Source organism: Cavia porcellus, unplaced genomic scaffold (assembly GCF_034190915.1).
Source record: "Cavia porcellus strain 051 isolate PalLab524CR breed Dunkin Hartley unplaced genomic scaffold, mCavPor4.1 scaffold_8, whole genome shotgun sequence".
Taxonomy (NCBI): Eukaryota; Metazoa; Chordata; class Mammalia; order Rodentia; family Caviidae; genus Cavia; species Cavia porcellus.
Window position 1 is genome coordinate 83,610,210 of NW_026947491.1, and position 25,426 is coordinate 83,635,635.

General features: G+C 41.3%; 1 protein-coding gene and 1 pseudogene across 10 annotated transcripts in view; both read left to right on the forward strand.

Moving 5' to 3' along the window:
- The window catches only part of LOC100716104 (suppressor of cytokine signaling 2), a 259,251-nt gene that overhangs the window by 93,473 nt on the left and 140,352 nt on the right, over positions 1–25,426 (forward strand). The gene's annotated exons all lie outside the window — the stretch shown is intronic.
- LOC111753305 (uncharacterized) overlaps positions 1–25,426 on the forward strand; it is a 40,420-nt pseudogene that overhangs the window by 6,225 nt on the left and 8,769 nt on the right.

Sequence of the window (25,426 nt, forward strand, 5' to 3'; positions counted from 1 at the left end):
AATATAGAGAATTTATGGCATCCTGGGGCTGGAATATGCTCTCTTCCTGAGGCAGCAGCAGAGTCTAAGCTGTGGGTTGGAGCTGCGGCAGAACAGGCATTTAGGAAGTTTCTTCTGCTCTTTGATCAAGTATTGTTTGAAAGGAGTACACCTGAAACTGTCACCAAAGGTGGCGTTATGCTGCCAGAAAAATCTCAAGGAAAAATACTCCAGGCAGCTGTAGTAGCTGTGGAATTGGGCTCTAAAGGAAAGGGTTAGTGTGAAGGTTGGAAGTAAAGTTCTTCCTAGATAGAGAGGCACCAAACCAGTTGTAGATGACAGAGGTTATATCTCATTTAGAAACAGTGACACCCTTGGAAAACATGTGGAGTGAAGCAAGTCACTGTTGAAACCACATCACCCAACACTGCCCATTCCACTGAAGTTCTGCAGTCTTTCTTCATGTAAATAATTTCCATGTCTCTTTTATAATAAATTGAGGATATCTAAACTAATGCTGTGTATTGTCTCTAAAGTTTAGTTTCACTGTACTGGTATAAACATTTCCCAATAAAATAAATAAAAAAAAAAGTTTTAGCCAGTGAAAGTCAACCACGGTTAAGTGGAAAGAGAGTGAAAGGGATCTCTAAAGCGTACAGGAAGAGCGGTTGGAGAAAGCTACCTTTTCATTTTTGCTGGAGTTGAAGGAGAGTGCATGATGCAGTGCGAAGAGCTTGGAAGAGGTTCCTGGTGACCCATCAAGCTGAGAGCCTCGGCCCCTGTTGGAGACTCAGGGGCTGCCGTGAACGGGTCTGTGAGACAGCCCACCCATTTGGTAGGGGAAGTGGGCGAACCACAGCTGGTCCTCAGAAAGTGACCCGAGGCAGACTACAAGGAAATTCCCTGGAGAGTGAACACCCCTGAGTTCAGATGCTGCCGGAGGACACTGCGTGGGGATGAAGCATCCTCAGGCCAGAAGAAAGGCCTTTCCTTTGCTGTGTCCTTGTGCTGTCCCTCAGCTGCACTTTGTTGATGAAAACATTATACTGTCTGGCAAGGAGAAATATTCGCAGGATCCAGCTTCAGTAACGCAAAGCAAGGCAAAGAAGGATGGTTCTGGGATTGAGAAGAAATGCACTGATACTTGAAAGGGTTGCTGGCCCAGACTGGACACTGTAGCCAAAAAAGCCTCAGCCGGAATTAGGGAGCTCCTTCCTCCCCTGCCCCTAGAGATTTACCTGTAACCCTATACCCCCACCCTTAGAAACCTGCCCCTGGCGCCAAACGTGTGCCAATGGGCTACCTGTGCATCCCGAATGCCCCTTGGGTTCCACCCCAGGCCGAGGCTACTTATGTGCCTCACTCCACGTGTTCGAGGGAGAGATCGCTGGCCCCGGGGTGGAGATGCCACGCCCCGGGGGGTCGGGGGTGCCTCTCCCCGCATTCCCGAAATAAAGGTTACTTATATTTTATACTTCTTATCTTTTCAGCCACCGCCGCCAGTCCTCCTCCTCCTCTTCCCCCCTTGACAGTTCTATCAATACTTAGTGTACCTCATCTGTAGACGATAATAGTTCATAACTGCTAAGGTTGTTCTGAGGCCTTAACTTACGTGTTGATTCATTTAGCCAACATTTGTTGGGTACCATTGTTGGCCACTCTGCTGAGGCTCTGAGATTGTGGTTGTCATCTGTTTTTGTTTGTTTTGCTTGTCTCTGCAACTAGACTGTAGTCTTTTCTAAGGACAGAGTTGTTTTTTTAAAATCTTTATATCTGCGAACCTATCTAGCATAATGCTAGCTACATACGAGTCCTTACATGTTTAATGGGATGAATGAAAGAGTGACTTTAGAGATGTGTGTGAAGAGTGAGTCATACTTTCAAAGAGTTGAAATTGTAGTCAGTAAAAGGTGAAAGCAAACAAATGTGACATGATAGTCTGGTTATCTTTGTGTGTGTAACAAACTGACTTAAAACATTTATTACACTCATGGGTGTGCAATTTGGGCAAGGCTCAGGAGGAATGGCTCACTTGTATTCCACATTGTAAGTTGAAGAGGCTTGGCTTGAGTTGAAAGCTCACATTTCCACAGTGTTAGATAGATTGGTATTGCCTGTTGGTCCCTGTCCATGTGGGTAATTTTATAGGGGACTGGAGTTTCCTTACAGTGTAGCAGTTGATGTCCAGGGATAAAAGGTAGAGCTGCTAGTTTCTTGTAGCTTAGTCCTGAACATTGCTATGGTGTTATTGTCTCAGTCTGTTTTGTATTGCTGTAACAAAATACTTGATTTTGGATACTTTATAAAGAGATGAGGTTTATTTTGTTTCAGATTTTGAAGGCTGAAAGTCCACAATAGATGGCACCATGTGGTAAAGGCTCCTTAAAGACACTTGTGGCATGGCAGATAAGTGGAAACTAATTGGCTTTCCAATGGATGGGTTATATGTTTAAGCAAGAAAGCAAGAGGCTGGGGAGGGGCCAGAGTTACTCTTTTCAAACAACCATTTTTGAAACCAACCAGGTCCCAAGAGAATTACACTAATCTCTTCTAAGGGTGGTGACCCTAGTTACCCAATCACCTTTTACTCGATTCCACCTTGTTGTAGTCAGGGGTTGTACGGAGAACAGTTAGAATCAGGGCACAGAATTTATAATACTGTTTTATGATGGTCACCCAGAGCTAACACAAGTAAGTGCAGGAAATCTGTCCACAACGCTAAAGACTCAGAATATTTAACCGAGGGACCGGATCCCACAGCAATGTCCTGCATGAATCCAGATGAAGACCTAGAGCCCATGATGATGCCTCCTACTGGACGTCTAGTCCAGTCTCTTTTATGGATCTGTGCTGGGAAGGCCCGAAGGTCAGTGGTGGAAGCTAGAAAGTCTATGCTAGCGAGATGAAGGAGCTGTGTTGGTAGGTTGAGGTCTCTACATGAGAGCCAAGAAGTCACACTCGTAATAAAGACTAGGGCTGTCCTGAAAAGCACCACAGCCATCCTCAGTGACATGAAGGTCCTGAGCTCCTCCAACAATAAGAACAGTCAAATACATGCCAGGAAGCCAGCATAATGGGTTTGTCCCAGAGATTAAGCAGCACATGTCTTCCCCTCCAGAGCCAGGAAGCGATGCTTCACATAAGGACCAGAGCTCCTGCAAAGTGAACCTTGGCCACTCTCACTAACAAGGTCCCAAGCTCCTCCAATGACAATGGTTGAACTCACACTGGGAAGCTAGTTATGATAAGCTCCAGGAGAACCAACGGCGCAAACAGCAACACTTAGAGAAACCCACAACAACTCACTCATCTTCTTCACGTCTCCATGCTGGCAACTTTCCTCAGGTGGGCCATCTACATGCAGCACCATGCTGATTTAATTCAGCTGGTGTTAAGTTGACCACCAGTTTTAATCCATAACACACTTCTTAAAGGTCCCTTGTATCATCACTACAATTGTATCTTAGTACTTTTTTTGTTGTTGTTGCTGAAACAAAAATATCTGATGCTAAAAATGAAGGAAAGAGAGGTTTGTTTAGTTCACAGTTTGTGGAGGTTTCATTCCATAGTTAACTGGCGCCAAGGTAGGTTGGCGTGGCAGGGGCAACAGCTCATAACAGCAGAAGACACCAAAAGCAGAAAAAGCAAAAAGGGGAGGAGCACGCACACGACCAATCCTTGTACTAGACAATGAACCAGTCACAAACTCTAGATTCAGCCTCCTCTGAAAAGCTTGCCCTCCATTACCAGATGAGACTTTGCAGGGACATCCTGACACAAACTATAACAAATGGGGACCAACTTTTCAGTACATGAACCTTTGAGGACCCAACCACGTTCAAATGATAAAAGCTTTTTTTTTTCTTCTTTTAGTTAAGTTGTCCCAAAGCCCAGATTTAAAAATAGGAGGTATAGGCCTCGTATTTTCTTGGAAGATGTGGCAAGTAATTTTGAGGCTTTTTCAAATCTAGTGATTATATATAAAAGTTCATATGGCTTTGCTGCTGAATTCTGTCAATCGTTTAAAGAATAGTTAATACCAATTCTTGTCAAAATCATCCATAAATTGAAGAAAAGGAAGTTTTTCTAGATTCATTTGATGAGGACAACCTTGCTGTGTTATCAAAACCAGACAAAAACATAACAAAAAGTTACAGGCCAGTAAGCCTCAATGAATATAGATGCACACATTATTAGCAAAATACTAGCAAAGCAAATTCAACAGCACATTACAAGGTGATTCATCATGATGAAGGGATACAGGACAGTTCAACATGGGCAGATCAGCTGAGCATGGTGGCACGTGCCTGAAATTCCAGGTACTCAGGAAGCTGGGCTAGGAAGATCACAGGTCTGAAGCCAGCCCGGGCAATTTAGTAAGATCCTGTCTCCAAAAATATAAAATAAAAGGAAATGGTGGGTGTACCTCAGATGAGGAGCACTTACCTGAGTTTACTAGGGTTAATGACCACTACCGCAAATAAACAACCATATGCAAATCAGTAAATATGATACAACACAGTAACAGAAAAGCAAAAAACATAGTCATCTCAATAGAGACAGAAGACATGTTTGATGAAATTCATCATCCTTTCATAATAAAACCCTCAACAAATTAGAAATAGAAGAAATGCACTTCATAAGTGCATATATTACAAACCTGTAGGTCATGTCCTGTTTAACAGTGAAAAGTTGAGAGCGTTTCCTCTGATCAGGAACAAGAGTCCCCACCGCGAGCAGAAGAGCTTGTACCAGACATGGGGCAGCCCTCCCACGTGAGCAGGATGGCACTCCCTCCCTCCTCGTGAGCAAGCAGGCCAGTGTGGCATGTGCTGCCTGACCCCGTGGTGCAAGGGCAAGACCACCCACCAACTCCAGGTCAGCTCGGTGTTTGGCTTCTCACAGGATGGGGCAGCCAAGGTGAGGACTAACCAGCTGATGTGATCCTGGGCAAAGACAACACATGGGGAGAAAAGAGAGCTGCCAGGCCCGTGAACTCCTGCGCCACGGCCTGCATCCAGCAGAGACCAGGTCTGGTTGCATTTTCCAGCTACCAGCCAGAGTAGGGGTACACTTTGGCTTGAATGGTAACCAAAGTCTGGGGTGAATGGGCAGAGGGACCTCTGTTTCAGGGAGGGCCCCTCAAAACCCCATAAGCCCTAGAGACAGGCAGAGAAAATCATTTCTGGCCGAATCCCAGGACTGCAGATCTGAGAATGAAATCTTTCTTTCAAGATTTTTTTTTCCTTGACTCAATCATTTTTAAAATTTTTCTATTTTTAATTTTTTTTTAATATTTCCTTCATCTGCTTTTTTTTTAGGGGCTTAGGAATTTTTCTCCCCCTTTCCCTCTCTTTAGTTTGTTTTCTCTTTTCCTGTTTTAGCTTTTTTCTCTTTCTTATCTCTTATTTCCTGTATTCATTGTCTGTTTATATTTTTTCTTTTTCTCATTTGTTCTTTCTTGTGAATGTTCCAACACTACTAATATCCTTTACCCACTATCTTGCTTCTTTCTCCTCCTTCTAATATCCCATTGATTAATTTCTCAAAGTTTGTTTTTTTAATACTCTGGTTCCCCACTCCCTCTGCCTTTCCTAATATAAATATTAACTTTATGAATTTCTAGATAGCTCGTTAACTTTATGTTATTGCTATTGAATACTGTTCTATTGATAATAAAGGTAAAATTGTTCCTTTAAGTATGTACTGTAGGTCAATGGTCAATATTTGGTTTTTCATAGTGATCATACTATAATTATAGATCTCTTTTCCATGGTTAAGGGTGGTGCATTATTGGTTTCTAGTGTTGGCTGATACTCTGTATTTGATGCTATCATTGGTGCTGATTTTATTACTGTAGCAAAGGTGACTGTTGTAGTCAGAGTTTACAAGGGAAGCCATTTTAATACAGGAAACATAATTTATGGAATTATTTATAATAGTCACCCAAAGAGTCAAACATAAAAAAGTATAGGAAATCTGATCACACACTACAGACCCCCCCAAAATCTAGCTGAGGGCCCAGATCTGATAGCAGTGTCCTATATGAGTCCAGACCTAAAGCCTACAAAAACGTTTCCTGCAAGTCTGGTTCATGGATCTGCGCTGGGAAGGCCCAAAGGTCAGCAGTGGAAGCTGGGAAGTCTGTGCCAGGATGAAGGATCTGTGCCTGTAGGCTGAGGGTCCTGCACTGGAACCAGAAAGCGATGTGCAAAGTAAGGACCAGCACGCTCCTGAAAAGTACCACAGCCATCCTCAGCGGCAAGGAAGTCCTGAGGTTCGCAGACAATAAGAACAGCTGAGTTTGTATCAGGAAGCCGGCGTGACAAGCTTCTCCTGGAGACTGAACAGCACACATCTTCCCTCTGGAGCCAAGAAGCAGTAATCAAAGTAAGCGCCCCCATAAAGTGAACCACAGCCATTCTCAGCGACAAGATCTCAAACTCCTGTGATGATGAGAACAGTCGAGTTCATATCAGGAAGGAAGCTTGACAAGCTCCTCCAGGAGAACCAATGACACCAGAACCAACACCACCCTTTCTTCTCTCCAGTTCTCTTTTTTTATGTTGGCAGCAATCCTCAGGTGGCCATCAGCACCATGCTGATTCAGTTCAGCTGGGTGTTACAGGCTGACCACCAGCTGGCAATCCATCATAGTGACTTAACTATTAATTGGTTTTCTTGGGAGGCCAGTATTGAATTTCCTTGGGCTTAACAGTACTGTGGTCCATTCGGGGAGAACCAGGTACTATTCCAGATGCACTGTAGCCTCCCATCCCAAGGTTGAATCCCAGGATCAGACAGGCAGACACCATGCTCAGAAGACACCATGAAAAGTAGATAGTAACTGAAGAGGTCTTTATAATGGAAACGAAAGTTTTCACTGCAGTCAACTGGCATGCCTCAACATACACAGAAACATGAGAAAACAAGCCAACAGAGTACCTCCCAAAACTCCCACCTCCCCCAAACTGATCCACGGAGCACTGAAGGTGAGAAAACAGAAAACAAAGTACCCAAATTATTTGAAATGTTATCAGAGGCGATAACAAAACAGATCAATAAAGCATTTGGCAAGCTCAGAAGATATAAGTAAACAGATATTGGGACAAATAAGCAAAGTAATCAGCAAGTCTAGAGAAGACACATAAAAAGCTAACAGGACTAATAAACAAAAGGATATAAAACACACATGACCAGCATAGAAAATAAGTAGAATTTATAGCAAGGCTGTTAATACAGATTCAGGAGATTAAGAGTTCTATTGAAAGTATTGGAATAAGTGACCAGAGTGAAGACAGAGCGTCAAAACTAGAAGACAGAGCTGTTGTGGGGGACCAGTTAGTGAGCGAGGCCTAACAAAAAGCAAGAAAACATGAAAAATGGGGCCACCAGCTCCACGATGATGCAAAGAAGGTGAATCTAAGATTAATTAGAATTAGTGAAAAATCAAGATAGCACAAATAGCATAAAAAACCTGTTTACTGAAATAATAGCAGAAAACTTTCCAAATCAGGCAAATAGAACCCCAAATAGCCACAATCAGGTAAGAACCTCTCCATGACACACCACAGCCAGAATCCTGGAAATCCAACACAAGAACAGAATGTTAAAAGCAGTTAAAAAAAAAAAAAGTAATAAATCACTTATTAAGGTCGCCCATTAGAATTGCAGAAGACTCCTCAACACAAACTTAAAGGTCAGGGGAGCTTGGAATAAAGTGTTTCAATTCCTAAAAACAATTTCTAACCCAGGCTAATCTATCCTGAAAAACTAATTTTCAGAATTATTAGAGAAATAAGATATTTTCATGATAAAGAGCACCTCAAGAAATTCATGGTCACTAAACTAGCACACTAAAAAATTCTGAAAAATACCCTAGAAAGACACAGTGAAGCTAAAAATGTTAAAAGGCCTGATAGAATGAATATACTAGGTAGAGTGATCAGTAACACAGACCAGAAAGAGGGAAACAGGATCAAGGAAGTAAGGCGATGAGGAAACAGGCAGGACCTGGCGGTCAGAGCTCTGTGCGAGTGGTCCCAGGTCCCCAGTCAGAAGACACTGGCTGGCAGAATGGACCCAGACACAAAGTCCAGCGGGCTGCAGGACATCAGGAACAAGATGAAGATTTCAGCTCTTGCGACTTTTATTCAACACAGTACTAAGCATGGTATCTAAAGCAATTAGGCACTAGAAAGAAATAGAGTGTCCAGATGAAAGAAGTTAAATCGGCTGTTTATAGATGACCTATTTTTATAAACAGAAAACTCTAGACTCTACCAGAAGACCCTTAGAAGTAATGCATGAATTTCACTAAAGTTGCAGGATATAAAATCAGCATACAGAATTCATAGTGTTTCTGATATCAACATCCAACTATTTGTAAAAGAAAACAAGAAAGCAATCCTATTTACAATAACTATTTACAGAAATAAAAAGAACTCCAAAACAAAACCAACATACAAAAGCCTCTCCAAAATCAACTTAAAACAAAATTTAACCAAAGAAATGAAAGACCTGAATAATGAAAATCATGAAACATTGATGATAGAAATTTAAGAAGATACAAATAAAAAGATATCCCAAGCTCTTGTATTGGAAAAATTTAATATTTAAAATGACCTTGTGTAGCAGTCTACACAATCAGTGAAATCATTATTAAAATTACATTTTTCACACAATTGCATTTTTTTATTTAAAAAAAACCCAATCTTAAAATTTCTATGGAACCACAAGAAACCCTGAATAGTCACAGCAACCTTAAGCAAAAAATCAAAACAAAACAAAATAAAAGCAAAATAACAACAAATCTGGAGGCATCACATTACCTGACTTCAAAATATGCTACAAAGCGCTGGTAATCAAAAGAGCGAAATATTGACATAAGGACAGACACATAAATCAGTGGAACAGAATAGAGAGCAGGGAAATAAATCCATGCACTTTTGATCCATTTTCAGCCAAGTGCCAAGAACATACAATAGGGAAAAGACAATGTCTTAAATAAATGATGTTGAGACAAAAAGGTTGCCACAGCAAAATGAAAGTAGACACCACACCATGTATAAAAATCAACTCAAAATGAATTCAAAGCTTAAACATTTGAAGTCTGAAACTGTGCAACTTCTAGAATGCAAGTACAATAGTGATCCCTCCACCTGAGCGGCTGATGCAGGAAGATCGCCATCAGTTTGAGACCAGCCTGGGCTGTGATGTAATGAGTGTAAGGCTGAACTGAACTACATGGACCTTGTGTCAACAAGCAAACACTTCTAGAGAAAAATACGGAAAGCTTCCTGACATTGGTCTTGCAATAATGTTTTTAGATATGGCAACAAAACCAAAAATAGACCAAAGGGATAATGTCAAACCAGAAAACTTCTGCACAGCAAAGGCAGAAATCTGCAGAGGGAAGAGGTAAGTTGTAGGATAGGAGAAAATATTTGCAAACCATATATCTGGTAAGAGTTAATGCCCCAAATATACACAAGGAACTCACATAACAACCTAATAGTAAGAAAAGAACCCGATTAAAAAGTGGCAAAGAACCTGAATAAACATTTTTCAGTGAAGACATACAAATGACCAAAAGATATATGAAAAAATGCTCAAGATGACTAATCAGGAAAATCAAAGTTAAAATCAGAGTGATGTAACTTCACACCTATTAGAGTGGCTGTTACTAAGAAAATGAAAGGTAAGTTCTGGCAAGGATATGGAAAAGGGCAACCCTTGTATACTGTTGATGGGAATGCAAATTAGTACATTTTGTGTCCAGATTGCTCAGAAAATTAGAAGAACATTGAAGAGATGCCTGTGTACTTGTGTTCATTGGTGCATTTTCACAATAATCGGCCTATGAAACCAACTAAATAATCATCAACAAGTGAATAGATAAAGAATATGTACTGTTTAGTCTTAAAAGCAGAAATCTTGTCATTTACAAGAACATGAGTGAACTGAGAGGACATTATGTCACATTCAATAAGTGAAGCACAGAAAGGTAAATAGGTCATGACCTTATTTACATGTAGAATCTGAAAAGGTTAAATTTGTAGAAAGGAATGAGTTCAAGAGCTCTGTCTTGTAACCCGGTACCCATAGTTAACAAGAGGCTGTGTTCTCGAAAATCACTGAGAGTAAATTTTAAGTGTTCTAACCATGAAAAATAACAAGTGGATTAGGCAATATGTTAATTATCTCAATTTAGCCAATCTACACTGTAAATGCCATGGTCTGACTGTCTCCCAAAATTCACATGTTGAAACTTAATCCACATATGTGGTATTAAGCATGACTCCCTCTTTTGAAACAGAGAGTCACGGTTTAGGTCAGGCTGACCTTGAACTCACTGTGTGTACCTGGGCTGGCTTTGAATTAGTGGCAATCCTCCTGCCTCAGCCTCTCAAGTTCTGGGGTTACAGGTGTGGACTGCCATGCCTAGCAAAATGAGGCCTTTTGGGAAGTAATTCCAGGCCTAAAGGATGTAACTTACGTCCTTTCTACCCTTCTTTCTTGTGTCATGTGAGGACGGTGTTAGTCTTTCTGTCTGTAGATGTAGCAAGGATCTAACCTTGACCTTGAATTTCTCAGTCTCAGAACTGTGAGAAATAAACTTCTATTATTTATAAATTAACCAGTTTTTTTATAATAGCACCAACAAGGATGATATATATTATTTCATCTTTGTTTTTTTGTTTGCACATGAAAAATGCATATAATTTTTATCAAAATAAGTTAAAAAGCGATAGCTTCTACAAATATATTAATAGTGAAGTACAATAAGAATATTTTAAGATTTTTTTTTTGTTTTATTTTCCAAATTTGAAGTTTTACTGTGGGGAAAGAAAAATGTTTTTCCTAGGTTCATGGCTGAGGTCCCTATAACAAAAGAAAACAAGAGAAAAGCATAAAGTTTAATATAATCTTACATGACATAGGAGCTTTTATAAAAAAGCAAACACCCAAGGAGACATTTAAATACATGGATTTTTGTGCTAGGTATGATGAAAAAGGGCTGTTGTGGAAATACATGATTGGAAAAAGAGTGTGATTCAGTGGTAATAAACGGGATCTTAGCAAGATCTGTTTGTTCACTTTCTTCTCTGTAGCGCACAGAGACTTGGATATTCCTTTCTTGTGGGTACCGGCAGTGCACCTGTCACAGAGGGTTTTGTAACCTGCTTCCGGGAAGAAAGGTGGGGAGACCAAGGAGCTGCCTGCACCCCCTTCCACTCTTTCTCAGATTCCGTGGTGCCGTATTTTGGGGTACTGTGTCCCGAACCCTGTCATTCCCACAGGTCGTTCCATTTCAGGAACTCTTTCTAAAACTCCAGGAACTTCCAGAAAGTTACTATTTACTTGACACCACACTTAAAACTGGAATTTCTTATATGATGCCAAAGAAAGAAGAAAATTTGGAAGATTATATGTGTGTGTAAAAAAACATTTTTTTTCTTGAGAGTAAGACTTTGAGTCAACTAGAAGTTGCCTTCTCAAATTATTATCAAAGCCTGTTGCTGTTTCAGTTAGCAGAGGTGGGGGTGGGGACCACTGGACTTAGATGACCTTTTCCAAGTGCCTCTCAAGAAAGACTGAAGAGCATTCTTCCCTCTGCTGTTTAAAGTGTTTTTTTTCTGTTTATCTTCCTGTGACTATTGTATTTCAAAGTTCTCCACTAATTATATAACCTGATTTTTTCAGTGTCTCCTGTTTGTTTGCTTTTATGTGTTAAGTTTCAAAAATCTTTTTATCATTTTCTGCGGACAAAAGCTTTTGCCAGTGACATCCCAAATTATATTCTTCAAATAGACTAGATTTGTAAATATGTGGGTGTTCCAGATAGTAGATTGTTCTCTCCTTGCACTTGGAAAGACATTCCTGATGACTTCATTAATTTGAAGAATGCATTTCAAAGACGCCTTTAAAGTTTCTGGCAGAAAAATCATATCCACCCCTCCCCCACTTTCTCCCTATAACCTGGTTCAACACCATAAATCACTGTAGGAAACGGCACAGCGTGAGACGTTCACACCTTTGCTTCCTGCTTGGGTTCAGCCAGCATTGATGAATGTCTGCTGTTTGCCAGGAGTTACACAGGTACAGAAATGAATCAGGTGTAATCTCTGCCCAAAAGTTGCTGCAGATGAATGAGATAATGCAGCCAGTGGTTAGAACGAGCCTGTTGTGTCGAAAGCCTTGGGTGAGGCTAGTTGCTGTGACTGTTATAGTTGGATTTTGTTACTATTATTGTTAACTCTCTCTTGTCTTGTTTTGAAGTCCTGTATCATTTTTATTGTTTTGTTGGGTTGGGTTTTATTCTGTTTTGTTTTGTTTCATTTTGTTATATGAGATGGCACGGGCAGCTATTTCAGTGATAGCAAGATATATTATGGTAGCCATTTTGGATTTACTGTTGTCTTGTTTTGAAGACCTTTATTGCATTCATTGTTTCATTTTTATTGGTTCTACTCTGTTCTGTTTTGTTTGATTTCTGCTGTCTGAAGGTATCTACAGCTGTTTTGAAGATGGCAAAAGGCATTATGGTAGCATATAGTACGTTGTTGATTTCCTGTTGTTTTGAAGTCTTGTGTCACTTGTATTGGTTTATTGTGATTGGCTTTGTTCTGTTTTTATTTTGCTTGTTTTTATTCTCTTTAGAAAAAAAAAACCACTGAAGAGCTGAGTTCTACAGGTTCACCAAGGTAGAATACACAGGGCCAGGGTGAGATGGGTTTGCTTGGTTGATGTATGGGTTTTATGTTTGTGGAATTTAAGATAACAGTAGCTGACATTTACTGTTCACTTAGTGTGACTTAGTCGTAAGTGTGTTGTGTTTGTTAATACTGTGAGGCAGACACTATTATTGTTCCCTGTTTTGGGATGAGGAAGCTGAGACCCAGGCAAGTCTCCCACTGCATTTCATTCTTTGAATATGTTTTGCGAGCATCTGGACACGTGGGTGTAGGTTTAGGATAAAGTCCTGCTTCTTTGACCTTTTGTGTGCTGTATTATTTTGTTTGTGTGTTTTCTGTAAGTTTAAGTCTTCACATGTGAAAGAAATGCCTCCTACACATCCTCAGTGGTAGTTATTAAGATAAGTGAGTGGATGGGGGATGAATCTTTTAAAACATGTAGCATTATGTAAACAAAGGCAGTGTTTCCATGTCTGGTCCACAGCAGTAATCATGAGTGCCCTATTTCTTCTCTGTTATACCTCTGACATCTTAACCTCTGTTTGCGAAGCTCCTCCTAGGGTATGGGAAGTTCAGAATGAGAGGCTCCCATCACAAAAGAAAAAAGAAACTTTTTTTGGCTATATGTGAAATTGAGTCCAGGATCTTTGCACTGAGCTACATGTCCTGCTGATTTTTAATTTTTAATTTTGAGGCAGGATCTCACTAAGTTGCCCAGGCTGCCTCAGCCTTCTAGAGTGGTGGGATTACAAGTGTGGGCCACCGCTCAGGTTTTTGTAGCTATTTCCAAGATGTCACCTAACTCTGCCCTGCTTTTCAACTCTGGGAGATGGGTTTTATCCTTTTGGGATTTCATAAATGTCCTACCAAAACGCAGTAAGTCACTGCTCATGCCACGTATTTGACTTTTGCCTCTGCAGCCGTGGCCTTTGGTGAAGCTCATGGACGTTTTTCGGGTGGTCCCTTGCTATTTGGTGATGTGTGATTGGGAGCCACTCTTCTTTTGTTCTTGTTGTTGCTACCGCTCAGCTCCGGTGTACTCATATGGGATTGTCATCATATGTGGTCTGTCACTGACTGAAGCGTCATCACATAGCACATGAGGTCAGTCACAGTCTGAGGGACTGAGAATTAGAGCTTCAGCATAGGAACCTGGGTAGACTCCTTGCATCCCATGCCACTCTCATGTGTGTGGAGCTGTTGACGTTAGGATGTCACTAAGACATCAGCACTGTAGAGTCACCAGTGTCCAGGCAAGCCTGGGAGAGCTGCAGGCCTGAAACTCCGACCTGTGAGAACTGTGCCTGGCTTGAGCCCAGCAAAGCTACAGGAGCAGGGCTGCCTACAACTTCAGGAGCTCGAATCCCCCAGGATGTCTGGGAGGTGGCTCTCGGGGTGAAAGTTTATTCTAGGAGAGCGTTAAGGCTTGATGTTGTTCATCTCATAGAGTTTTGAAGTTGTTTAGGACCAGTGACCTCTTTCTTGATGCCTTTCAAATGGGAATGTCTATCCTGTTGCTGTCCCACCATCAAATTTTGGAAGTTGATAATTTGTTTTGATTTCACAGTTTTATGGCAAGAGTGATTTTGCCCCTGGGTAAATTATGACTTGAGTCTCACCCATGTTTTGAGGTGAGACACTACACGTTGGACTTCTGAGTTGGTGCTTTTAAGAAAGGATTTTAGATGTTGGGGCTATTGAGATGGGATGGATATTTTTATGTATGAGAACGACATGAATTTCGGGGACCAAGGAAGGAATGCTGTGTGAACCATGGGACATAACAAAAAAAAAAACCCCATACTTAAAAAAACCCCTACTTTTCCATTGTAGATTTGTACTTTAGCATAATGGTAACTGGTTGTGGTCTCAGTAGCAATACCTCAGGACGTAGGAAGCAATCTTCATGTTCACTCATTTGGCATGACTAATGGCAAGGTGGTTGTACATGTGCAAAAGTGTCAAATTGGGGTTTCTTCCCACACTGATGCTCCATCTCACAGGTTTGGTGGTTGTTACCATTTAGGTTTTGTAGGAAGTACATATCTGATTTTAAAATATTGATGTTTATTCTAAACAACCAATGCATATTAAGAATTTAATACTTTTTTATTAATATTTTATGGTCTGATAACAACCTATATAATATAATAAGAACCTCTTGACAAAACAGCAAGACCAGTGAGATGTCAAGTATGTCCAACAAAAAGGCCAGGAAAGCAAAACACACGTGCTGTCGGTGTAAGTGACCGTGTGTATGGGCTGTGCTGTTGTCGTGTGTGAAGACTGCCGGAGGTCTGATAAAGATTGGAGTAAAGATTTTCTGTAGAGTTTTCTTGGTATTTTCATTGTAGTTCGTATAGGAATTTATTTCTGTTGTTAGTTTTTAGAGTTTTGTACACAAAAAACAACGTTGAACATTTTGCTCCTTTTTTATAAACACTTAATAATTGTCAAAAATTCAGTATTGTATCTTTTTGATATTTTTTTCTGTTAAGTACTCATTGTTTAATGAAACTCATGAAATTAAAATTAATAATTCATCAATAAAAATATTCTAAAGAACAAATGTGGGTATTATACACCCATAATAATGTGCTTTAATGACACATGTGCCTACATGTGTCTCTCTAAAGCTCTTATGTTGGAAACTGAATGCCCGCACTGTGTTAATACTGTTAACAGAAGATGGAGCTTCTGAAGGTAACCAGGGTGAGCCGTGCTGATGAGAGTGGAGTCCCCATTTTGGCGTAGGTGGCTTTAGAAGCAGAGGAGGAGAGAAGGGGCTGGCTAGCTCGCTGTCTGTCCCGTACGGGCTGCCCCACTGCTGTGACACAGGGAGAGGGCCCTCCCCAGTGCCAGGCAGCTTCCAGGGCTGTGCTTCCCAGCCTCCAGAAACATTGGCCAAATCAACTTTTTTATGTACTATCTGGTCTCAAATATTTTGTTACAGCGACAGCATATGGACTAAGACCTCTATTACTGCCAGTTTTTTTGCTTTATGGTGTTTTTCAGCTTTTCCTGGATAGCCGGCAGACACAGCTCTGCTCAGCCATCCACGAGCATGATTCTTTGGCACTTCTTAGTGGCTGCTATTTACTGTTTGCAGAATGCCTGCCATTAGTCATTCGTTTCACTAAATTTAAAACAGTTTGCTCTGGTCTCTATCCCAGGCAGTTTCTAACTGGTCTATCTAGTTATGACTCCATTTCATCAGTGTTACAACAATTACAATAATGAACCTCACATGGAGAATTCCCCTCACCTTCTTCATGGCTGGAAATTCTAGTCTTGCAGGTTCTGCTTAGATATAAGAGTCGGCCCAGAGGTCAGAACTCTTGCAGCCCAGTTCTTCCCAGATCCAAACCTTTTTTAAAGAAGAGGGCAGATCTGAGACTGAAAAAAATCAAAACTTCCTGGATTGACTCCTGAATTTGTATGCCCAGAAATACTGCAGGAAACAAACAGACAAACAAATCAGTCCTTTAGCATTCATACATAGACTTCTCACACCGGAACTGCCTTAGCTTTGCTAATGGGATCACTGATAATTTTGAGCATGTAGTAGCTTAAATTCTGGGCTCCTCCACTTACCCACATTTTTATGATGTTCCGCTTTCTCCCAGTTTAACCTGTAACCCACTTGTTAGCCCTAAACTCGCTTCCCCTGGTGACCCCTCATTTCCTGGAGGTGCCCTGGAGGCGTGGCTTCTTGCTTCCTTTTCCATCCTGATAGGCTGCAGATTTCTTTACAAATGTATTTCTCCTTTAGCATATTTTGAATTAATCATCCCTCCTTTTTTCTTTCCTTTCCCAAGTCTGTTTTTCTTTTTTTTTTTTTTAAAGAAACAAGCGAATAGTTTCTAAGCTAATTTTGATTTTTCTGTGCCACTTTGCCACTGGACACCAGTTGTAGGGGCTGGGAGGCTGTGGCTTGTTGGCCACCTCTGCCCACTGTTTTTGTTTGACCTATGAGCTTATTACTCTTAATCACCAAACTGTATCCCCAGTTCAGTTTTCACATTCTTAAACAGTTGTAAAAGAAAGAAAAGATTTTGCAAATCTTGAGAATCACGACTTTCAAATTTTAGTGTCTGTGAAATGGTTTCGTTGGGACATAGCTGTGCGTGTTTATTAACGTGTCTCGGGCTGCCTTCACACCACATTGGGAGAGCTGAATAATTTCAGTAGAGATCTCATGGGCTGTGAAAAGAAAAGGCTTCCTAGTTTGGCCCTTTGCAGAAAGTGACCCCCCCCCTCTGGTGTAAGATGAGGAAGGCCAGGAAAAAAAGAAAAAGAAAGAAAAACTTTGGCTTTTTCCAGAAAGTTTTGGTTTTTTTTTCCTGATGACTGGACTCAGCTTTGTTTATCGTTCCTTTCTTAGTACCTAACAGAGTGCTGAATTAGCGCTGCAGCTTAGTTTTCAAGTTGTTTGGGGAGTCAAAACTGGAGAGGTGTTTCTTCAGGGTAAACTCTCACTGTGAAAGTATATTATTATGTTTGCTATTTCTTTTGAATTCAGTTTTGCCAGAAGAGATTTGTCATGCCAAACCCACGTTTTCTTTCATTTCTAAAATTGTACATAAGAGAAAAAGAATTAGGTGAACCCAACAGATCAGATGCCTTTGTGTACCCTGCACATTCACACGAGGATTTAATTTCAGCTTATCCTGTGTACTTACTCATGGCTTACTCTCAAGATTTTTAAGTACTGGGGCTATGAGATAATGCTAGCATTTAAGTACTAACCACAAGAAGCATTAGCAAGGCTTGTAGCCAGGCGGCGTTTGCCTATTGTTCCTGTCCACTAGGGTTTTGTATGTTTTTTCCAATCTTCTGTCTTGCGTCCCTTTCACCTCCTTTGAAGGAACTCATTCATCACCGAGACTCAGGCCTCTTGACATGTAATGCCAAGCAAGGGGAAGGATTTCCTCCCAAGCCCTGAGGTAGCCATTGTGCTATTTCTGTTATTCAGAAGTGTAGCTGTATTAGGTTTCTCAATCTGCTAAGGGATTTGTTAACATGTTTGGAGTGTTCACAAAGTGCTATGAGCTCAAAAAAGCATCAGAAGGATTCTATCAGAAATAGAAGCGAGAGCCCGTGTCCTTTAAGAAGTGTGTAGTGTGTGTGGCGGGGGAGGACTGACATGCCAGTGAATTTCTGTGTTGTGTGTGTGTGTCCTCCTCTTTCTTCCTTTCTCTGTCTGTCTGTCTCTTCTCTCTCTCCCCTTTTTTTTTCCTTCCTTCCTTTCTTCCTTCCTTCCCTATGCTGAAGACTGAATGCAGGGTCTTTCACCTACGAGGGAAGTACTTTACCACTGAGCTACACCCCAAGCCTCTGCATGTGCATTTTTGAACATTTAAAAGTAGTCTACAAAGAAATGCCAGTGAATGGAGCTCTGCCAGAGCTTCTAAGCGCGCAGTCAAGGATTTGTACATCCCGAAAGGTCTGTGGCTAGTTCCCAGAGTCTATGGCTGATAGGACTTCTCTATAGTTAGCAGAATTCAAGTCTCCTGTTTTTGTGCTTTGTGTTTACGACTTCTATTCCGAAGGTCATCTCATCTTCCCAAGTGACTGCTGGAGCTCTAGCCATCTTGTCCTCTGTGGGAGTGATGCTAGCAGCACAGAAGGCAGACTCAGAGGGTGACAAAAAACGAACCAGAGTGAAAATTAAATTGGCTATTTTGTTCCCCATGGAGAACAGATTCTCACTGAACCTCTTCTTTGACCTTCTCTGAAGAATATAGCCTTGAGGAACCCAGAACATTTGTTTCCTTCTTCAAACCATTGTAGAATTTGTGGAGATTTTTCTCCATTTTTTTGTCATGATCATTTGTGAACTTCCCTAATCTCTCCTTATCTTGGATCACCAAGCCCCCCAGTTAAGTCGTGACCCACAGCTTATTACCATGACCACAGCCCTCACAGACCCCTTTACAGAGTAGGTTCTTCATGAGCGGGCTCTGTGAGGGAAGTTCAGCAGAGAGATTGTTGGTCTTAATGAAGAGCTGATGAGTTTTTAAAAAGAGGAGATGACCTGATGGATGGCCTTGAGATCTAAGCACCGGATTTAAGTTTGATGAGCTGAGGGGAATGAGTCTTATATATAAGGAAGCCTGGGCAGGGACAGAGAAGACCATCACCCCAACTCCCAACTTCCAGAGTGTTGACTGCGTTAACTTCCCCACACCCACTGAATTTACCTAAATCTTAGGAAACAGAGACTTTCATTCCATTGTGTACCTCAGTGGATAAAATGCAGCCTGCGTCGGCTTCAGATCTGTGCTGCAGTTAGATCCCATAGTGATGGGTTTTCAGAGAAACTCAGAGTCCCAAATCCTAGCTGGTCTCTCTCTATGGTTCTGCATGATACAGTGTTTACTTCCACATATTCCTTTAAGAGGGAAACAGCTCTCCGTGATCCATGACTCCCTTCCGGGGTGTTCTGGGCGCCAGGCTTCCTGCGGTGCTGTTCACACAGTCTCACCGTCCCTAATCTGTGCCTTCATTCTTCTCATTGTTCTTTCCCTGCAGCTCTGAAGCACCTCTTTGTGTTCTAGGTGCTGCCATCGCCCTGTAAATGGGGATGCAGTAGCCCATTATTCTTAGCAGTATTCATAGTGCTCTGCAGTATTGTTGCAAGCGGGAGGCCTTAGTTCAGTGGCATACAAATCAACTTCTTGGTAAGTTTCTTACTAGTTCCTTTTACAAGTGGTTTAAATCACTTATGGTGTCTTACTCAGTCCTCTCAGGAAATGAAAGCACAGATACTTGAATTGTTTCTGAACAGCATTTCACACCTCACATCGACTTCCAGAGCCAGTCAAGCACAGACTTAGGCCCTCGGATCACTCACTGCTGATGAGTTATTCTTGAGCTTGGAGAAAGCAGATCCAGCCAAAGACTGATCACCTTTAGGCAGGACGAAAGCTGTCTCTCTAAAGAAAACAAGTGCCAAAAAGGTGTCACGTCTTAAAAAAAAGCTTCTTTTGGTATTAAAGAACTTTTGAATACAGATTTTGGTATAACCAAAAGAATTTAGAAAGCTGTTAATCTAGGCCCAAATTTTAGCTGCCTCCCACTCGTTCTGGATCCTTGGGCAAAGTTTTGTTTTTATTACCTCCCTTTTACTTAGAAATAATTTCAGACAAGAGGTTGCAAAATTAGTACAGAGAGTTCCCAGCACCATTCTCTGAGCTTCCCCCCAATGACAGTTTCTTGCCTGACCCTCTTATGTTGTCAAAACCAAGAAATTGATGTTCGAACTATTTTTATATACATTGTGTGTGTGTTTAAAATTTTATTGCATGTTTCAGTTCACATATGTTTTGATTTTTAAGTGCTCATTCATCTTGCAATTATTTGGAGCCTTTATGTGAATAAGTAATAGCAAAACTGGAAATTATTTAATATGGAAACCCAGTTTAATACTCTTAATTGAAAGAGTTTGGAAGGGAAGTAGAAAGTTAGGTTGTAATTCCTGCTGGCTGACTGGCCAGTCTTTGGCTCAGTCATTTACATGCTCAGTGTATCACATCTTTATCTCTGAATCGAGGGAGCTAAAAGAGAAGAAATGTTGATTTCCCTTTTGCTTCCCTAAACCTCACATCTATTGCATGTTAAATGCTGTCACCATGTACCCAGTGGTTCTAGCCAAAACTTAAACTCCTCCCTTTTCCCTTCATGTCCCTTTACTTCCTGAGCCCCTAAAGTGTCCCCAAACTCCCGCCGTCTCCATCCCTCCCCATGTTAATGCACAGGATGTGCTCCTTCACATGTACTTTCTTGCCCCCATTTTCCACCCCGCAGCTGGAACCATCATTTTAAAGGAAGGAAAGATCAGATGCGGTGAAGCCTTTGCTTCCGCCTCCTCCCCACGCGGCTTCACTGGGGATGAAATGGAGCTGCACACCGATCACTGTGGTCCTCGAGGCCTTGGGGTCTCCAGTTTTCTGTCTCATCCCAGTTTCCCTCGTGCGCATTGTCTCAGACACACAGGCTGCCTGTGTCTCCCGTCAGCCAAGTTAGTGTCCATTTGACGGCCTTGGTCTTGTGGTCCCTTCTCCAGGTGGGCTCTGCTGATTAACCCCTCCTGGTGAATCTCTCGTCAACCCCTTCAGTAAGACCTGCTGAATCAGTCCAAACCAGCCCCTATCGAGTTACTTTCTGCTTTTATTTCCTTCCCAGCACACTGTCTGAAATGATCTCTTGCACGTGGCTGGGACAAGTTTGTTATTGTTCCCTTGAGGTGTAAGGGAGCCTTGAGTACAGACTCATCGTGCATCTCTGGAACCCAGGATGGGGCCTAACTGGAAAAAGACATAAGCAGTTATCTGTAAGGTAGATGCTTGAAAGGACCAGATCATCACAGAGCTTCTTAAAATTGGAAAAAGAAAGGATTAAGTGAAATAATTTGATGTTTATAACAAATTTTTTTCTAAATGCTATTTGGGATGCTGACGGAACATTAGGATCAAATTTCCATATGCTGTAGGTTTCCTTTTATGTATCAGTGTATTTGTAAAAGGCCTTTTCTGATGGAGAAGGTAATTACATGTGTCTTGGTGGCTAGTGACAGGCTCTGGTCTGTTGGAACATGCTATTCCATGCTAGTGATTCGCAGAGGTAAATTTGCAGTACATTCGTTTCCTCTAGCACCTGTTTTTTGCTCTAGAAAAGAGCAGGGTTTGATTTTCTCGGTCATACAAGAGGTGCAAGAAACTTAGTATCAAGGACGTTGGACAGTTAGTCAAATTTATTTTCATTATCAACTCAAATGCCTTCTTTTTCTTTTGAATTTGATGTCAATAATAGCTCCTCGAGCTGGAGGGAGGGAAGGAGCTGCCCCAGTTCTCACTGAAAAGAAAACAGTTTCTGCCCCCTGCTTCATTCCTTAGATTCCTGCTTAAGTTCTGCTTTATTGATTGTTGGAGTCACATAACTAAAATGTCACTGTGTCTACCTCTGATGGCATTCGCTGGCTACCTGTTTTGGAAGGGTGATGCGGTGTAGGAGCATGAATACATGTTTTTAGACAAAGCTCCTTCTGGCTAATGATTCACTTCTGCTGAAGGGCCAGTTCGATGTGAAGGAAATGGTTTGTCTTTCATTAGATGATCTCATCAGAGGGCAATAAATTTTTTCTTGCTTAATTAATTCTGGAGTTTTCTTTTTAAATATACACACCCAGATAGCTGTCAATGATAAAAGTGTTGACTTTTTTGGGTCATGGTTTTATTGTCATTATTGCTAGTGAATTACTTTTCAAGCAAATATGTACTTACAAAAGTGGAAGATGGCGTTTTCCCTGTTAAAGGCATTTTACACTTTCACATTGTTTTTTTCTGGAGAGCCAGACAAGACTTGAAGGAGTGACATGGGAAGAGGAAGAGGAGGAGAGGATTTAAAATGAGTGCGCTGATTACCCAGAAGCTTTTCATTTGCAGACCCTGAAATGACAGTCTTTGGGAGAAGTGAAATTCAGACCAACAGGTGTAGAAATGCTTGTCCATTCCAGGTAGTTTTTGAAACAGAACATCTTTGTATAAACAAAAAAGATGTTTTAAAGGAGAGGACTGTTTGCAATTGAGCGTTTTCTATTCTGGTAGCATCTGATTGAGGATAATTTCAGAAATTTCTGCTATTGCATGTAATCATAGCTTAGTGATTGGATCGTTTTATCTTTATGATAGAATTGCACATTTTGCTTCTAAGTCCCATGCATGATTTTTTTAAAGTAATGTAAATTGTTTTCTTGCCTTTGGGGTGACTGAATGAAAAACTAGGAGTAATTTGTGCAGTAGCCTGATTCTGTGACCTGTACAATCCATATGAATGTTATGGCTTTTGCCTTGGATACATTTGAGGTGACTTTTGTTGGCTGTAATTCTGTTAGTATGATTGATTCAGGAACTCATTCAGAATCACCTGAGCTGTCTGCTTCATGTCCCATGAATCATACCTCTGGACAGAGCAATTACTGAACATTGGTTGAACTTCGGAATGTGTGAGTCTAATTTTTATAAATTACTAGGAGTGAGGTATTCTAGTGAGTTATGGAGCAGTAGTGATGTTGCATGATGATTCTTTTTGGGGGGAGGTTTTTTTTGTAACGATATACTACTATATAACCAACTCTCCCCAAGTTCGTATATTAAAACTATCATTAATTTTGCTCATTCTTTCATGCTCAGCTGGCCAGTTTGTCTCTGATGCATATGATACCACCTGAGGCAGCTGGGGTTGATGCATCCACTTCTGAGATGGATTCTCCAGGTACACACTGATTGCCTAGGCCAGGCTGCCGACGGGTGATGCTGGGTCTGTCTGGGCACTTGATCTGAGCACTAACATGTAATCTCTTCGTGTAGCTTTCTTCTAGGTGAGTTTGGAAGCTTCTCAAAAGCTATTTATCAAAAGGTGTGGTTGAAAGTTTCAAGGTGAGGCTTCTTGTGGCACAGCTTCATAAGAGCCAGAATCAGTCCTCCTGCATACTGAAGGTCAGTTAAGTCACAGGGGTCAACCTAGACTTAAGGAAACTGTGGCAGTACAATTGTCCTCTACATTTCACTGTATGAAGAAGCAAAGAATTTGAGACCATCATTAGTGGCTACTGATGGGTCACATCAGAATAACATTTATTTAGTAGTACTTTGTATTCCTCCTGGGGTTCAGGTAGCTTAAGCATAAATACAAATACTAAAAAGTAGTTCTGTATAAGTGTACTCCTATCCAAGTGGCGCACCCTTCACTTAAACAAAACAGAACAAAACAAAACACAAAACAAAAGCAAAAACTGATGTAATTCATCCTGGCCATGTGTGGATGGAAACACTAGAAGTGACATGACTATAATCTCAAAACTATCTACAAAGTTGTCAGTCTTCTTTCTGAATTGTTGTGCAATCTGGTTTGTCAAGAGAATTGAAAGGAATCATAGATCTTACAGCTGGAAGGAACTCTCAGAGATTAAATCACCCTCGTCACCCTCGCCAAAGATTTACTGAATGTTTCTTAGATGCCACACCTTGGTTGTACAGCGGAAAGTGGGACAGGTTTTTCCCTTGAAACAGAGTGGAGGAAGAAGAACTGATGCATAAGAGATTAATAGAAATTCATAGGATATAAACTGATGAATAAATAAAAGCCCAAGAAAGAGAAGTGATCAGTAGACCCTCATTTGGGGACTGGGAAAGGCTGTAAGGAGATACACTTTTTATTAGACTGAAAGCATAACCAAATATTGGCCATTATCTGCGCGTTCCTCTGGAGTCTATACCCTTGCTTCCTCCAGGCCTCTTAGTCTGTTTTGTGTTACTATACCAAAATACCTCAGGTGTGGAACTTTATAAAGTAAAAAGGGTTATTAGCTCTTTTAGAGATTTAAGAACCTGGCAGTGGCATCTGATTACCTCTGGTGAGGGCCTCACAGGAGATGGCATCGCATGATGGGAGTTTATGTGACAGGAAGGTGCCAGGCTCTGTCATAACGACACATCCTCATGGGAACTACTCCAGTCCCTTAGGACTTAAGATTAATCTCTTTTGAGAATGGCACTTATATGACCTAATTACCTTCCATTAGGGCCCAACTCCTAATAAAGTCCCACTGTGTCAGTGGCACTCTGCTGGGAACCAAGTTTCTAGCACATCAACTCTTGGGCGACAAATGTGCCCAAACTGTAGCATTCATTACTCTTCGTCTTAATCACTGGGCTCTTTACTAAACATCAGGATTCCAGGACCTTTGTACTTGCTCATCCCTCTGCCTGGAATGCTCACTTTCTCACTTCCATTACATCCCTGGTCAGTCTTCCCTGACATCCCTGTTTCTTATATTTTATCACTGGTTTCTGGGGTCATTGTTACTTTGTATCCCCAGCACCTAGAAGAGTATCTGACCTATAGCTGTGCCCAGTGAAATAGGGCTGAATGTATGGACGAGTAGATTAAAGTAGAACCTGAAAAAAATCTGTTTGGGCTTCTATAGAAAATATCACAAGCCAGAAAGCTTATAAACAACAGGCATTTATTTATCACTGTTCTAGAGGTTGGGAAGTCTAAGAAGCACTCCGCACATTGAGGTTTGGTGAGGGCCTATCTCCCGTTTCATGGATGGCGGCCGTGCTGCTGTGTCTTCATGACTGAAAGGATCAAGGCATGTCTCGAGGCTTCTTTTATAAAGCTGCTGACAACTGTGCCCTCAAGATCCAGTCACCTCTCAAAGTCCCTGCCACCCTGTACTATCACACTGATGATGAGATTTTAGCCTGTGAAGTTTGGGGGAGCGTAAACATTCATACCATGGCTAGGATTTAGCAGAGTGAGGAAAGATGATATTGCCTGTGAGGTAGAGAGAAAAAGAAGCAAAAAGTTATGTGGTATGCGCACAGATCATCTGCTTCAGTTGTGCTCATCAGTTGTCCTCAGTGGAATCCCTCAAACCATTCTCTGCATAGCTGAGTGTGACAGGCACAGTAATGGGGCTTGTACGAGGTGTGATTCATTGAATAGCAACAAAACCGAATCACGCCTGGTAGCCGTGGAGAACTTGCCATTCCTGAAAAATATATGCCTTTTGTTTGCTCTTGCTCCAGTTCATATTTCCAACTGGAATTTCCAGCTTTCGGTTGAAATGATACACAAATATCCCAAAACATAATGAACGGAAACCTCTCCCAGTTTTGTATGTTGGTTGGGCTCTGCTGCCCGGTTCTTTAGTTCTATGTGGTGTCAGCTGGTGTCACTAA